We start from the raw sequence: 10,185 nt of genomic DNA, 5'->3' as shown, positions 1-10,185 counted from the left end.
ATGAACTAGTAAAGAAAGAACTGCTTAGAGGCATTCCTCAAGTGGAGTTTTCTAAGGATCGACTATGTGATGCTTGCCAGTAGGGAAAGCAAATTAAAGCATCATTCAGAAAGAAGCTTGATTCAACAATTGAAGAACCTTTGCAACTGCTACACATGGATTTGTTTGGACCAGTCAATGTGTTGTCCATTTCAAGGAAAAGATTTTGCCTAGTAATTGTACAAGATTTCTCAAAGTTCTCTTGGACATATTTCCTAAAGTCTAAAGATGAGGCTAGTGAAATCATCATCAATCACATAAGGCAAGTCAATAATCATCCGGATTTCAAAGTTAGAAGAATCAGGAGTGACAATGGAACTGAGTTCAAGAATTCTGTCATGAGAGCATTTTGTGTAGAAAATGGGATCTTGCATGAGTTTTTAGCAGCAAGAACTCCACAACAAAATGGAGTAGTAGAAAGGAAGAACAGATCACTTATTGAAGCTGCAAGGACAATGCTTGAAGAGTCTAAGTTACCAACATATTTCTGGGATGAAGCTGTAAATGTAATATCTTGAGAAATCAAACTGATCAGAATGGGAAGTTTGATGCTAAAGCAGATGAAGGAATTTTTGTTGGATATGCTGTTGGTAAAGCATATAGAGTCTAGAATCTAAGAACCAACATTGTTGTGGAATCAATACATGTTGTGTTTGATGATAAAAAGATTGAAGGACTGCAAGATGGAGATTACCATGAGAGCCTCAAATTTGACAATGTGGAGATGGTTTATGATGATGAAAGTGATCAAGAAACAGTATCAAAGGATAATGCAGAAAAATCCACTACCAATGAAGCACAAAATTCAACATCTGTCGAGTTGGAGACAATCTGCTTTATTCGTCGGGAGATAATCTGCTTTATTCGTCGGGAGACAACCAGCCTCATCCGTCGGTACTCAAAATTCACCATCCGTCGGGTCATCAAAAGAAGCTGGGGTTCAGAATAGATCACTTACAGAAAGCTCCCCTATCTCAAATCAAAGATCCATTAACTCAGGGGGAGTTTCTAATAATCAAAACTCAATCACACATGAAGACAACAATGAGGCCTCTTCATCTAGAGCTAATCTACCTCAACAAAGGAAATAGACAAAGGATCACCCCTTTGAGCTCATTATTGGTGATGTATCTTCTAGAGTTCAAACAATGAGAGCAACTCAAGAAGAATGTCTATATAGCAGCTTTCTTTCTAAGGAAGAACCAAGGTAGAAGAAGCTTTGTTGGATCCTGATTGGATTTTAGCTATGCAGGAAAAGCTAAACCAATTTGAGAGGAATAAGGTATGGAAGCCGGTACCCAAGCCTAAAGGAAAGAATCCAATAGACACCAAATGGGTATTCAGAATCAAGATGGATGAAAATGGTATAGTAGTCAGGAACAAAGCTAGATAGTTTGCTAAGGAATATTGTCAACAAGAAGGAATAGATTTTGATGAAACACTTTCTCCTGTTGCAAGACTTGAAGCCATCAGAATCTTCATAGCCTATGCAGGCCCATGCCAATTTCAAAGTCTATCAAATGAATGTCAAAAGTGCCTTTCTGAATGGAGATTTGGAGGAGGAAGTCTATGTCAGTCAGCCTCCTGGTTTTGAAGATCCAAACTTTCCAGAATATGTTTACTATCTTTTGAAAGCACTTTATGGGCTGAAGCAAACACCTAGAGCCTGGTATGACACTTTGTCAAATTTTCTTTTAAAGAATCACTTCACTAGATGTACTCTAGATAAAACTCTTTTCTTTAGAAATGTTAATGGCTCTAGTATACTTGTTCATTTTTATGTAGATGATATTATTTTTGACTCTACAAATGAAAAAGTTTGCAAAAAGTTTGCCAAATTGATGCAAAGTAAGTATGAAATGAGTATGATGGGAGAACTAACTTACTTTCTTGGTTTGCAAGTTAAGCAAGTTAGTGATGGAATATTCATTAGTCAAATTAAATACATTTATGATCTTTTAAAGAAGTTTGATCTAATGGATTGCACATCTGCAAAAACTCCCATGGCCACTGTAACTGAGCTTGAATTAAATACTACTAAAAGTCTGTGGATATTTCAAGTTATAGGGGCATGGTTGGCGCACTTCTGTACTTAACAGCTAGTAAGCTAGATATAATATTTGCTACATGTTTATGTGCTAGATTTCAGGCTGATCCTAGAGAATCTCACTTAGTAGCCATTAAGGGAATTTTTAGATATCTCAAGGGAACACCAAAACTTGGCATTTGGTATCCTGGAGATTCTAGTTTTGATCTAACTGGTTATTCAGATGCAGATTATGCAGGTTGCATAATTGATAGAAAAAGTACAACAGGAACCTGTCAATTTCTAGGAAACAAGCTTGTGTCCTGGTTCAGTAAGAAGCAAAATTCAGTTTCTACTTCTACAGCTGAAGCTGAATATATTGCTGCTGGCAGTTGCTGTGCACAGATTTTGTGGATGAAAAAACAACTGCTAGACTATGGTTTGCAAGTTGAAAGGATTCCAATTTTCTGTGATAACACAAGTGCAATTGCCATTACTGAAAATCCAGTATAGCATTCAAGGACAAAGCACATAGACATCAAGTACCACTTCATAAGGGAACATGTAATGAATGGTACTGTGAAACTACATTTTGTTCCAAGTGAAAAGCAGCTTGCAGATATATTTACCAAGCCACCGGATGAATCCACCTTTTCAAGGTTGGTAAGTGAGTTAGGTATGCTAAATTACTCTTAAATCTTTTCAGATAATTTGCAAGTTTTATTGCAGCCAGAAATCTAATTGGTTTTACAGTCTTGGATGAAATTTTGGCTAAGTCAAAATTTACATCTCGACGGATGATCATTATCCATCGAGTTTGATCATCCGTCGGTATATGTTTTGTTAATAAAATCAATTATTTTTCTGGAATATTTCATGACTCGACGGATAGCTATTTATTCTCATCCGTCGAATTGTCTGAATCCTAGCCGTTAATTCCTCAACATTATCCATCGAGTATACTTACAGTTTATAAGTATAACACGACAGATAATTGAAGGAATTTTTACAGTTTATTTTTAAACGGCTATTTTGGGCAATTCTTATTGGTTACTTTATTCTACTTTATTATTTTTGACAGTTATTCTTGAGACAGTATAAAAGCTTAATTCATTTCCATTAATTTTCTTTTATGATTCTCAAATCATCTACTCCAAATTCTCTCTTTCTCAAAAGTAATTATCATCTCTATTTCTGCAATTTCCACTCTCTAACAATGGCACCAGTCGTCAAGATCATGTCACAAACTGGATTCATCTATGAGAAGAACAACTTCACGGCTCTAGTAAACAAGGGGATTCAACAATCTGGTGACTACCATAAAATGATGGATTTTGTGAAGAACTGCAAACTCAACTATGCCATGCTAGAATCACCCACCATCTTCTGTGAGGTTGTTGAGGAACTGTGGTCAACTGTTGTGTACAACTCAACTGATAAAACCATCACACTCACTATTAAAGGTAAAGAATTCTATATTAATAGTGATGTTGTTAAAGCATGTTTCAAGATTCCTGATAATACTGTAACTTCACCACACACAGACACTGACATTGTTAATATGCTTAACTCCATGAACTATGCACTCTCTACTTCTAAGTTAATTGAAATTAGGAGGTTGGGTCTTAGAAATGAATGGAGTTATCTATGTGATGTAGTTACCAAGGTCTTTTATGGTAAAATCAGTAATTTTGATTCCGTCAATATCTCTATGCTTAACATGCTTTACATGCTAGTTACTGATAAGTACTTTAACTTTAGTGATCTTGTTTTGTTTGAGTTGGGGTTTAAGTTAGGTGAGTTAAATAAGAGGGGTACAAATGTTTACTATGCTAGATTCTTCATGATGTTAGCTAACCACCTCTCTGAGGGAATTGTGCTTGAGAACCCAACCAACAAACTAGATTGTTGGGTTCAAGAGAGAAGAATTATTGCAGATTTGAACAGGGCAAACCATCACAAAGAGGTTCCACTCTTCTATTTCCCTGTAATGGAAGCACCTCAGGTAAGTGAGGTAAGTTCATCTGTCTCTACTCTTCCAACCTCACAAATTTCTTTGCATTCTAATGTAACTATGGCAACTGTGTCATTGACCCAACAGTTGCCTACCCAAGCTACTAAATCCAAAATTTATAAATCCAAGTCAAAGAAAGCCCCCTCTGGCATCTCTCAAAAGATGCCAGTTGTAAAATCCACCAAATCTAAAGAGGGGAGTGTGAAGGTGGGCCAGGTAGGTGAGGGACAGGGTGAACATAAAAGAAACCCTAAGGATAAGGTTGGAGAGGTGAGTGTTTCCCAGCCTAGCCACACTGCAGTTTCCCAACAGACTGCAGTACTTAATAAGGAAATAAGCTCATTGCTAGTTGTATCCTCCCAAAAGGATGTGACTATTGAACAAAGCTCACCCTGTTCCAGCATATCAAATTTTAGCTGAACATGGCAATGACAATGTAGAAAGGATGCTTAACTTGGTGCACACCACACAGTCAATACTAAGAGCTAAGGATGCCATTACAACTTTGCTTTCTACAGCTGGTGATGTTTATTATGAGACTGGTGGTTCAGAAGAATTCTTTGGAGGTGAAGGTGGAGATAGTGAAGAAGAGCCATTGGACATAGGGGAGAAGTAGGCTGTAGTTCAAGATCAGGCATGCCATCTTGGGCATTTTCAAAGCACTGTGATGAACACTACTTCAAGACAACCCTGATTCAACTCATAAATCAGACAAATTCTGCTCTTCAAACCACCACAAATGCCAACACCAAAAATCTCCTTCAAGCACATATTGCTTCTCTACAACTACAACAAATTCAAGGTTTTTAACATGCTCGAGATGTCAACACTATCAAAGGTGATATTGATGAGATGAAAAAGGCCATTTCTGACAAAATGGACTCTAAACTTCCAGAAGCTACAATGCTTGACATCAAGAGACATCTCAGGAAAAATTTTGATCTTTCCACAAAGATAGATGCCTTAGATACAAGAATGTTAGCAATGGAAGCATCTCTTACAACATTTCATCTACACCAAGCTCAACAGACAGACTTGCTTCAGAAACTGGTGGCTGCACAGACCTCCTCTACTCAACTTGCTGATAACAAAAAGGGGGAGAAAGAGAATTCTAGGAGTGAGGGGGAGCAAAAAGTGCTCAACATTGAAGTTAGCAAAGTAATTGTGCCTTCAATTACTTTCACCAAGCCACCAGCCAAAGATAGCATTGATCTGATAAATGAAGCAGCAACCAATTTAAGAGCAGCTAAAAAGGAGCAGTTGATTCCAATCAACTGGGAGAAAATTGATGAGGACATTCAAAAGAAGTTTGGGCTAGCAAAGAAGCCATAAAAGTCAGCCATTCATCACTCTCAAGTCAGGAAAATCTCTGTGAATGAAATGAGCATGAACTATCTGGAAAGAGGACAGCCATCTTGCATCAAATCTCCAAAGGCTGAAGTACTTTTGAATCCAAGGGTGAACTATCCAAAATAATCACTAAAGAACCCTTTGGATACAGTGTATGAGACACCAAAGCCTGATGAGAAGAAACTGTTGTCAAGATCCATTATTTTCTACAAGGATCCAGCTGATTCAGCTTTGAAAAGGAGAATTGCTAAAGTTTTCAGAAATGGTAAAGAAATTTGTGTGGTGGCTGGACATCCTCAATTTGCTGAAGCAAAGAGAGAAGAAAAGGCAAGATTGAAGCAAGAAAAGAAGCAAGTTGCTCTAGATGCTAAAAAGGCTAAACAAAAGAAAGAGCAAGCTGTTATCTTGGCCAAGCTACAAGCTGTGTAATCCAACACAACAAATTCCTACTCAGCCATCTGAAATCACTGAATCTCAAGATCCAAAGAAGCAAGTTGAACCATAATAGAAGAAATCTCAAAGGTACAAGGAATTGGCCAAAAGAACCAAAAGGAAATTGAACTTTGCTGGTAAGGAATTGGAGGATCAGTTTCCAAGGAATCCACTCCAACTACAACTCAAGCATCAAAACCCTCTGTGGTATTTGAAGACATTAAGGTGGTGGATCCTTACAGGAACATTCATGATGAACTAATTGTGCCTAAGGATGAACCAATAGACTGGGAAAGTCTACCAATTCCTGACTTCAATTTGCCAATCCTTAACAAGCCAAAGAGAACAAAGTCAAGAGCAGTCAAGAAAGTGAAGTTATCCCCTCTCAAATCCAAATCTTTAATCAAAGCTCAATCCAAAGTCAACAATGGAGATTACATGTACTTATGTGACATCAAGGAATTCTCTGATCTAAATCTCAATCTAGATGAACTGGAAGAAGTTAGAGGGATTGATGCATACAGGAATCTACTTGAAAGGTTAGTTTTCAAGTATAAGGGAGGAAAGGAGATTCAATGGCCACTTCACAGGATCCTTCAAGAAAGCCAATCTGTATTGATAAAGGTTTATTCATCATTCAAGAAGAACTTTAGATTCAATGTAACTGCAAGAAGACTTGTTCTAAAGAAGATTGAATAACTAAGGAGTATTAGAGCTAAAGATGCACTCCCAAAGACTCTAATTATTCCTTACACAGGGAGAAGAGTGCATCTAAGGCCCTACTGGCTGATGGAGTTTATGGATGATAAAGGAGTTAGAAGATTTTTCAGATTAGAAGACCAATTGAGCATCTCTAGCAATGAGACCCTTTTGGAAATGCAAGAAAAGCTAAATCTCTTAGAATCTGATGAACTGGAATTCCACAGACAGCTCTAAAATTAGATAGAAGAAAATAACAGAAAGCTTGGAAAGAGATCCAGACCTTCAAGGAATTAGATTAAACTGCTCAGGCTAGAGGAGCACCTTGAAAATGACTGTGAGCTAATCTTTGTGCATTTTGTTATTTGAAGCACTTTACAGTTTTATCTACAAACTTTTAAAGTTATAGTTTTAGGGTGTTTTGTTATCATCAAGTTTCTCTTAATTTATGGTTACAATTCCAGTAGACATAAATTGGGGGAGATTTTTGTGGATATATTGTGAACTTGATGATTTCATTAACAAAACAACTTAGTAGATTTTACTTAGTGAAAAATGTAGCACTCGACGGATAAGGAATATAGTCCCGACGGATGACTCAATATAGTCCCGACGGATGATGATCAATTATCCATCGAGTGAGTAGCTTGTATAATAATGAGTTTGTAGCACATTTCTGCATACACCATATTTAGATTCTGTAATAGCACTCAAGTCATGTTGACTTTAATTAGATATGCAGAATAGGTTGATTAATTGTGTGGCATCCTCCAAACCCGGGTCAGAAGTTTGGGGTCCACAACACAAACAAATTATATTAACCTATATAAGAAATATTATTTACAATGACCCTGCTTTATATAACCACGGATCGCAACAGGGTAAAGTATGAAAACAAGCCACAACCTTAACTTTTATTACAACGTACCAAATTTCCCTTTAATTTAACTTACAACTGATAATAAAAGTATTCTTACAATTTGACTATCTTTCTACCCCATGAAGCTTCTGCTAGCTCGATCCAACTCAACTGGAACCTTAGCCCACACTTTGGACTGAGGAACTTCACTATCATCCATATCCTTTTCAACTGAACATATATAAAAAGATTCGCAAGAGTGAGCTAACTAGCTCAGCAAGTCATGATAACGATAACTGAGGTTAAACAATGATCAAATAAGATGATTCAAGGGAATCAAGTTTCTTTTTAACTAATCATTAGAATTGGATATTCATTTTAAGTTTTAAAAACCAAGGTTAGGCTGCTGATCAGTCACGCACTAACCCTGAGCAAGCACACAGCACTGCTCTAATTACTGGATCCAAGGCACACATTGGCCTAACTTGACCATTGGTATGGTCTGACCACGAATCTGGTCCACATATATAAAAACTATCCAATCCTAAAGCAGTTCAATATGATAAACAATATAATTCAATAACACAAGATCATAATCAATGATGATTAAACATTTGAATAAAACGTAAGGAAACTCGTGGATATCACAAGGGTATATCAGGGTATGTAAAAGAAACGGTTTTCAGTCTGTAAAAGAATTAGGTATTAGACAAATAGTGATTTTTTGAGGTATAGTTCTTTGATGTTATAAAGAATGGCTGGAGTATAAAAGTTTCTGTGCTTTCAAACAATTTTGTTTTAGTGTTTGGTATTTGGTAGTTATACATTTGGGGAGTAGTATCATATTTGTGTGATTTGGTATCTGAGGATCAACAAAGGATGGTTTATAAAGAGTAAGGCTTACGGCTCAAGATCAAGAAAGAATCAGGGTTTAAGGGTAAATAGTTTGAAGCATATGCATTATAAAACAGGAGTTATGTTTAATGATAGCAATATGTTATAAAAGAGTTCGAAAATATTGGTAATATATCTTGAAGAAAAGTTCAGAAATACTTGCCTTACAGGCTTTACAACTATTACTGATCAATTCTGATCCGACTCTACCGCTCAGGCTTTAACGTCTAACCACTAGATCCCATTGGATTCGACTTCGACACTCAGGTTTTTCTGTTGAAACTCTACTGAGCTCGTCGACTGACTACTAGGTCATCTGTAGTCCATCGTCCACTTTCAGGTTCTCGATTATAACCTACAGGGTTGAAATACCCTACGTTAAACGTCTAGGTATGCTTGACATATCCTCGATACTAATTCTTACCCAACGATATTCAAACTCGACTCGTAATTATATGGATTATTATAATATAACAACACACCCAACAGTCAGGGTTTATATTCTCGAGAAATCAATTTGGTATTCGTTTTCCAGAAAGTACATATACTTGTCAAAGGGCGAAATTAGGGTTATTGGGTTTTAGAAAAATATTCACCACAACATACAATCAAATTCTGTAAAAAATATATGTATATACTTATTTATACTCGTTCGACGTTCCGACAATTACAGGGTATGTCCCGAATTTCCAAAAATTCGGGCAGCACCTCCTCTGTTTATCGGTCTACCCGTCGAACAACTCGACGTCGAATCAATCACAACCAATTTAAACTAACCACAATACAATTCCCAACCACCGATTCCAGTCAACACTGTCAATTCTCAAACTCGCAAATACCAATTAATACACTTATTCTTCGTTATTATCCGCATTTTTATGTCTTAACTCGCATTTTATAATTTTATTCGTGATTTGCATTTTAAATCATATTTTTGTATTTTAAATTGTAGGACTCAGAAATATTCATCATAGTCCATCGTCGGCTCGCCGAGGCTCATCATCGACGGCGGTAAAATTCGCGGGTGCCCGAATAAATTCGGGTTTCCAACGCAAATTTCACCGATAAATAAATTATTTTCCACACGATAAATTTAATTCACGAATATTAATCATATCATTCCTGCAGCAAAAGAAAATAAATAAATCCAATAACCCAAGTCAATATACGCGCTATAATTCGAGAAACAACCGGAAATAAATAACAGGCAGAAACAGAGATACAACACAGAGACCGAGGTCACCGGAAAATACTGGTGGCTGGACAATTACCAAGCACACACACAAATAACCAGAATATCAACAATCTTGCAAATGCATGTATACACACGTATACACACATCTGAGAAGCCAAGAATTGGACAGACAGGTTACCGGAACACGGCAGTAGGCTTCACCGGAAAAGGACAGCGGCAGGGGGAAAGAAAACACCAAACAGGGACAGAAGAAGTGGGGAGTGTGAGAGGAGGGAGAGATTAATTGAGAGAGAAAAAGAGAGAGACACATGAGAGATCGAGAGAGACTGCCGAGATTGAGAGGTGTGGTGAGAGATTGAGAGAATGAGAGGGGTGAGTGTCCTGTGTGTTTTTTTTATTGTTTTTTTTTACAATTTATAAGTTGCTGCCGAGAATCACCTGCTGTAGTGAAATTAGGACACCTGTATTTTAGTATGACACGTACCCCCTGCTGCCCTGCTCTGATCCGCATTTTGCTAATTAACGATATAAACATGCTATTAAATAAAACCCGAAACAATACCAAACTAATTGTAAAATTCTCAGAATAATTAAATACTAATAAAATATAATTTCCGTAATTTTTAAAGAGTTTTTGAAACGCACGGCATACCCGAAATTCAAAATTAAGGGACCGA

The sequence above is a fragment of the Apium graveolens genome, chromosome 3, assembly GCF_009905375.1.
Source record: "Apium graveolens cultivar Ventura chromosome 3, ASM990537v1, whole genome shotgun sequence".
NCBI classification, from domain to species: domain Eukaryota; kingdom Viridiplantae; phylum Streptophyta; class Magnoliopsida; order Apiales; family Apiaceae; genus Apium; species Apium graveolens.
The sequence above is the reverse complement of the archived record's forward strand: the minus strand, read 5'-3'. Positions refer to the sequence as shown.